Source organism: Lentinula edodes (genome assembly GCF_021015755.1).
Source record: "Lentinula edodes strain Le(Bin) 0899 ss11 chromosome Unknown C8R40scaffold_55, whole genome shotgun sequence".
Lineage (NCBI taxonomy): Eukaryota > Fungi > Basidiomycota > Agaricomycetes > Agaricales > Omphalotaceae > Lentinula > Lentinula edodes.
The window spans coordinates 270,576-278,038 of record NW_025764361.1 but is presented as its reverse complement, the minus strand read 5'-3'; positions in this window follow the sequence as shown (position 1 = coordinate 278,038).

Sequence of the window (7,463 nt, the reverse complement as noted above, 5' to 3'; positions counted from 1 at the left end):
AAGGATGACCATTCACGTATGACATACCAAGGGTATTCTTATTGGACCTTACACTGGCAGGAGTTTGGAAGAACTTACTCAAGTGACCATGAACCGAGGATTGACTCGAAATGACTTTCTAGAACTCAGGAATTATCAAATACTCCTTCTAGAATGAGATCATGCATTAATCTAAAAAAGACTGCGATTTAGTCTAATAGACCAATCAAGTTGCATGGTTGAGTAAAATGACTAGAAGAACGATCGGAAGACTGCGAGGCTCCGAAGACATATCAAATGAATGTCAAAGAGTCCTGACATAGAAAATATTGAAGAATGCAATTAAATGAATACTATGCGTAACTCCCTTGATTGAGTATAGGCACAATGGGTGTCTATTGAAAGAGAGAAGCAATTAGTTTAATCCAGATGAATCAGATTGATAGGATTAGGATCGAGGAGAGCTGATTTGCCTCCGGATGAGGTGACAAACGATCGAAGTAAGTGTTGAACAGCAATGACAGTTGAACACTATTCGAGTCATCCTCCAAAAACAATTAAATTAAATGAATATTGAAGTACCTACCTATGTTTGGAGGTATACTAGAATCTTGGAACTAATATGGACCAAATAAGGACATGTAGATTCAAATTAAATGGTATCTGACTGAGTGTAGAAGTTTCCTTGCGGTTCCGAACGTTTATTGTATTAAATTAATTGTACTATGCGACTCTATATTCTGTATGTATAAATAGCGATCCGATGTATCTGGAATGAAAGGGATTTTGGGACGACGTTGCAGTGCTAATCCGTAAAAAGGAAAGACACACTCCCGCCAGACTGAAACCTCTTCGCTAGCAGCCATTCGGGCCCGGCACTTGTGAGTATAGGAACGTCGTGTTCTGCTCCTTGTGACTGCGAGAAGTCTATCCAGTTGTTGGGTATTCTTCGAACTTAGGATCAGTCGTTGGTCTTAAGGGCAAATCACGCTGTGTGGTTGTGCCAGCACATAGTTCTAGCCCTCCGTAGGGGTCTGTGTGTTTCGGTTTTAATTTACTTTGATTCAAACCCCCAATTCTTGATATACCCAGATCAATACAAACCAAAGCACAAATCGTGCTGAATCTACCTTGATCAAAGGAATATATCGAACCCTTAGAACGATTCAAATTGATTGATCAAAGCTTCTTACTTAGCTCTCAAAGCTTTGCGGAACCTTTGCCAACGCTACCCCTTGCTATTAAATAAATTTGATAGCAGTGAACTCGCATATTGTGTATTAGATTGGTTGGTTGGAGTGCCCATTAGATTCCTTCCTTTCTCTTTCACACAAAAACGAGGCAAGCTCGTTACCATAATGATGTCGAATGGTTGAGGGAGTCCTTCTAGAAAGTTCCTCCAATCCTTCAGTGCTTCAATGATAGCAAGCATCTCTCGATCGTAGATTTCGTAGTTCCGTTCTGCTGGCTGCATGGATGCCGATCTGAAGGCTACCGGATGCCATTGGCCGTCGTCTTGCTTCTGCATAAGGGCGCCTCCCGTGGCAAAGCCTGATGCGTCTACCTCGATTCGAGTAGGCCTGTCTGGTGTCCATAGAGCAAGGATCGGTGCGGAGATGAAGGCTTCTCAAAGGGTGTCAAATGCTTTCTGTCGAGTGTCGGTCCAGGTAAAGCTGGTGTCTTTCTTCGTCAGGTCGTTCAGAGGTCATGCTATTTTGGCAAAGTTCCGGATAAAGCGTCGGTAGAAGTTTGCAAATCCCAAGAACCCTCGTAGTTCCCGAAGGTTAGTAGGGACTGGCCAGTCACGAACAGCCGCTACTTTTACCGGATCCATTCTCACCTCCCCTTCTGAGATGATGAGTCCGAGGTATTCAATCTGTTGTTGTTCAAATTCACATTTTTCGGGTCGTAGGTAGAGGTCGTGCTTTTCTAACCGAGTTAATACTTCCCGTACCATTCATCGGTGTTCCTCGAGATCGTTACTGAAGATAAGGATGTCATCTAGGTAGACTGCCACCTTGCCGGCTGCAATGAGATCAGCAAATATAGCATTCATAAGAGCTTGGAACGTGGCAGGGGAATTTGTGAGACCAAAGAACATGACCTTAGGCTCGAACAAGCCTCGGGTTGTTGCGAATGCGCCTTTCCATTCATGCCCCTTCTCAATCCGTATGTTATTGTAACCCCAGCGGACATCAAACTCCGTGAAGTATCTTGCTCCCTGAAGTCGGCTAATGATGTCAGCAACTAATGGGAGAGGGTATCGGTTCTTCACAGTGTACTCGTTCAGTTTCCGGTAGTCTTGTACGAAACGGAGTTTCCCATCCTTCTTCTTTACGAAGAAGACCGGTGATGAGATTGGTGATTTTGAGGGGACGATATAGCCTTTCCGTAGGTTTTCTTCTAGGAAACAATCCAACTCCTCCTGCTCGTTTAGGGACATGGGATAAATCTTGGTACACATGGTTGCCGGTGCTCCAGGTACGAGATCAATTGCATGGTCCCAAGGTTGGTGGGCAGGTAATCGTTCGGAGGCAGATTCTGAGAAAACCTTCTTGAAATCACGATACTGCTCAGGGACCATTTCTTCGAAGGTTTTAACGGGTTTGTCTCGGTTGGCTTCCTCTGCTAGCTGCTGGGAGTAAGTGAATCCTGCGGCGCACCAGACTTCCTCCGTCTGTTCCTCTAGAATTCCTGCTTTTACCCATGCCCGGCGAGTTTTATGATTGGCTCGAATTCGGTGTATTGGTGGTTCTTCCACCGCTGCTGATTCACTCTGTTCAAGGGTCGCTTCTAGTGGCACCTCAATGTGGGGGTTTTCTGCGGGAGATTCCAGTTCCGGGAGTTCGAGGATCGGGGTTTCTGTGTGAGTGGCGGCTAGATGAGAGTACAAGATCTCCTCGTCTGGGACTTCTTCTATCGTTACTCGAGGAGGCTTTACTGAAAGTCGTCCTTTCTCCCAATCAATCTCCGGATTTACCTTCCGTAGCCAGGGGAGTCCAAGGATGATGTCTTCACCTCCTAGGTTGGTGATCAGAAAGTCCATCCATCGCTCTTGATTATCCACTGTGAGTGCTAGACGTGCAAAATGGGTTATCCGTCCAGCTCGGTTAGGTGTTCCATTGATATTAAAAACATCGATCGGTTTATGGAGGGGTGCACATCTTACATGGTTCCGGGTGACAAAATCTTGGTTTAAAAACAGGGCGGTAGCTCCACAGTCTACCATGGCTGCAGTTGTTATACTGTGATTCCTTCCTCTTAGTCTCGCATGAATTCGGAAATGTGGGGAAGTAGAGTTTAATTCCCGGATCGACGATATTGTACATGATGGGTGCGAGTCATACGAGGAAGTAGCGAACATAACAAACTGATTACGGGGTACTCTCGGTGCAGCCGAAGCGGGTACCCTCTTTAAAAACCCTGTTGAAAGCCAGAGGACGAGGAGGACATAGCGTTAGCACGATCAAGTAATTCCCTTATTTGACCAATCTGATTGGAAAAGTCCTGGTTAGGGGGGCTCGGAGTAGCAGATGTTGGGGTCGAGGACGCGATCTGGACGGATTCATTTGGGAACAGGGAGAATGGCGCGGGTACCGTAGCGGATATCTGTTGGCGTCGGCCTCGGTCTCGTCCGAGTCCCATGAACTTGTCTTGGCAGACTGCTTCCAGATGTCCTCGGCGTCCACAGTAACGGCAGGTGGTTTCTCGGTGTGGGCAGTTTTGCTTGACATGACCTTGGGCACCGCAGCCGAAGCATCGTCCTCGCATGCGAGCTAGGAATGCCTCCCTAGTATTCCCATTACTGGTGTGGGTTGCATCAATGTCCATAGCATGGGGGTCAGCAGGAGTAGTGTGAGCGGTATGCGTGGGGGAATATCCAGATGGTGGGATCGTGCAGGTAGACATCCACCGATATGGCCCGTTTGATTGCCTCCTTCAGAGTCGGAGCAATTCCTTGGGCAATGTTTACAGTGATGAGGTGTTGTCGGATCTCTGGGAGTAATGCAGTGAAAAAACGTTCCCGCAAGTCAATATCAGACATTTCAGTCCGATCTCCGATATCCTTGAACTTCTGAGCGAATTCCGCAACTGTCTGTCCTTTACTTTGCCTGAGATTCTTGATCTCGCTACGGGCTTCCATACCTGGGTCCATTGGTTCAAACCATTGGCTAAATTCCTTCAGAAACGCCTCCCAATTTCCTCCGAAAGGGGGATTTTCCACATTGAAATGTAGCAGATGGGGAGTTGCCCAATCTCCGGCACTTTCTGTGAAGAAGCCCAAGGCGGACTTGATGAGTTTTACTTGGCTTTTGGCGAGATCCGGTTGTTCTGACGCCCAATTCTGGAACTGAGCCATGAAGCGACGGGCTTCAGTGCCATCTTTACCCTTGAAAACCTCGGGTTTGTTCATGCTTGACTTAGAGGATGAGCGTTCCTCCATAGCTGTAGCAAGGTTAGCTACTTGTCTGATGAGCTGAGCCATGAGATCCTCCGCAGAGGTGTTTGGGGCAGGCGGGATAGGAGTCGACATGATGGGAGTAGGCAATCGGGGCTGGGGAATCGGCAGGAAGGTTATATTGCTCACAGTGAGTGGCTCTCGGATTGAGTTCGAAAGGGCGTTGGGGCAGGGTTGAGACTGGCAATCGCGCCAAGTATCGTCGTTGTTATGGGCATGAGCTTGGTCTCTGGGGTCAAGTGCGTGCGGGAGTGCGGAGCAGTCTATACTGGCAACAGGTGTTTCAGAATCGGGCAGAACTGGGGAAGACGTGGTGTCTATAGATCCTGCAAGGACAACCTTATCGGTAGGCTGTCAGTGCAGTAATGGATCTTGACCTAATGTCACGAAGCGGCAGAGGCGGAGTGATTAGCGGAGCAGGAAAGCGGAGTTACTAAGCAAGGCAGCAAGGCGGAGCGACTAAGCAGGTCAGTGAGGCAGAGCGACTAAGCAGAGCGGAGGCAAACTGGTCCCAGATAATGACAGAGGTATATTGAGTATCGTAGTCATAGGTAATAATAAGTAAGCACATACCTGGTCCCAGATAATGACAGAGAGGTCAAGATAAGGGACCAGGCTGTGGAGGGTTGGCTATATATACATAATCCGGTCTGCGAGAAACAACGATGTAATACTGTACAGTTTAGGAACAAGGAAGGTGGCGGAAGCCAGTAGAAAGAGAAGATGGGTCAGGTGGATCAGTAATCGATGGGGGTTTGACAGTGATGGGATGATGTATTGTACAAGTAAAGGCGTTGAGACGGTGAGAAAAGGAAAATGATAGGGGCTGCATACTTTATGACAAAATTCTGCAAATGGGAGCCAACAGGACCAGTCGTCTTGGTAGTAATTGACGAAGATTTGAAGGTACATTTCCAGGTCCTGGTTTACACATTCTGTCTGGCCATCTGTTTGTGCATGGTATGCTGTTGACAAAGACCGTTTGATCCCCATGCGTTCATAGATGCGTGTAAGGAATTTTGAAATGGGCCTCGGTCCGACAAGACCTTTCGGGGTATTCTGTGTAAACACCAGATACGTTTCATAAACAGGTCCGCTGCTCCTTCCACCGTTATTGTGGAGTTGCAGGGTAGAAAATGCGCGCATTTCAAGAAGCAATCAACGACAACCATGATGAAGTCGTACCCATTGGACTCCGGAAGTGGACCAATGAAGTCGACTGTGATGAATTGCCAAGGTGTTAAGATCATGTACACCGTGTAACCGTGCCAGAGGCCACAAGATGTCTAAGTGCGGAGGTCGAGTGGGACAGTAGTGAAGTTATGAACAACACCGCCGTTACGCCGTTAGTCCCCGGAGATCGAGAGTATAGAAGGGAGGAGCTGAGTAGCAGCCAGGTCGGAGCGGCGGTAATGCCGGTGACGAGGAGCGAACCAAAGAACGTTTAAGTTCTAAGGTAGAGTAGAGAGTACTTCAAGGCGATGAGCCTGAAGACTTAGAGAAGAGCTAAGTTGGGAAGGGAGATCTAAGTTGATAATTAAACTGAGGAACTACAGTAGCGTACAAGCAGTATTTATATCTACAGATCGGCGCATCGGTGCGGAGCACTGGACTAACTACTAGGAGCTATACGTGTAGTACCTGCAGGGTAAAGTAAAAGACAATAAGAAGGGACTAGAATGAAAGGGAATGTGTAGCGAGAAAGAACAATAAGAGTGAGATTACAATAAACAGTGGATCTTCGGAATACCGAGTGGCGGAATGGAGACCCGAGGCATGGACTTGACACAAGGTCCTTCCGGAATTTCTGTGGTTTGTAGTTTCCCAAATGGCCTTTGTCGTCGTGGTTTGTTCAGCTGACATGTCTTGCAGCCTGAAACGTACTGTTTGACATATTCCGCCATCCTTGGCCAGCGATAGTTTTGCATTACTGCTGCCAGAGTTGCTGCTTCCCCTGGGTGTCCCGCTGGAATTGAGTCGTGGTACAGTTCTAAAATTCGGTGTTTAATGCCGGGGTCATTGGGAACTGAAACTAACCCCCGAAAATAGACCACTCCGTCAATTACTTCCCACTCCTTGAGCCGCCTTTGTATCAACCCATCAGCGTGTTCCTTGTTGAACACTGCCTCGAGTTTGGTGTCCTTTGGAGAAGCTACACAAATCTGTTCCAAGATTTTCGAATCATCCTCCACTTCTGCTATCTCTCCTACTTTTACCACAAACTGATATGGTTGTAGCATTACCCAACAACATCGCCATACCCTCTTGTTGTCTAATAACACCTGGTTCTTATTATCGTGCTCCTTTCCTTCCTCGTGATCTGGTCGACGTGAGAGGCCATCAGGGCCATTACTGAGACGTCCTGGTCGATGCTCTATGATGAAGTCGAACCAGTTCAGGAAGATACTCCACCGCGCTTGCCTTCGGTTGAGATCTCTTGCTGACATGAAGTATTCCAGATTCCTGTGGTCTGACAAGACACGGATCTTGTGTGGTGATCCTTCGAGGTATGGACGCCATTCTTCAAGTGCTCAAATGACTGACAACAATTCCTTATCATAGATATCATAGTTGCGCTCTGCCGGAGACATTGCTTTAGAGTAATAAGCCACGGGGTGTAGCTCCCCATCCAATGCCTGCTGTAACAATACTGCACCCATGGCGAAGTTGGATGCGTCGGTCTCAACCACAAATGGAGCTGAAGTGTCAGGCATCATCAGGACTGGTGCTGTTGTGAATGCTTGCTTAAGGGTAATGAATGCTTCCTCCTCTCGATCACCCCAGACAAATAATTGATCTTTTGCTTTGAGGCGTTCCAGTGGGCGTGATATGTGGGCATAGTTGTCTATGAAGCGGCAATAGAAGTTGCAAAATCCCAGGAATTGATTTACGTGGCGGGGCCAAGATGTGATACCCGCCACCTTCACAGGATCCATCCCAACACACCCAGGTGATATCTTTAAGCCCAAATAGTCAACCTCTTTCACGTGGAATTTGCATTTTTCAGGTTTCAGGAATAGATCAG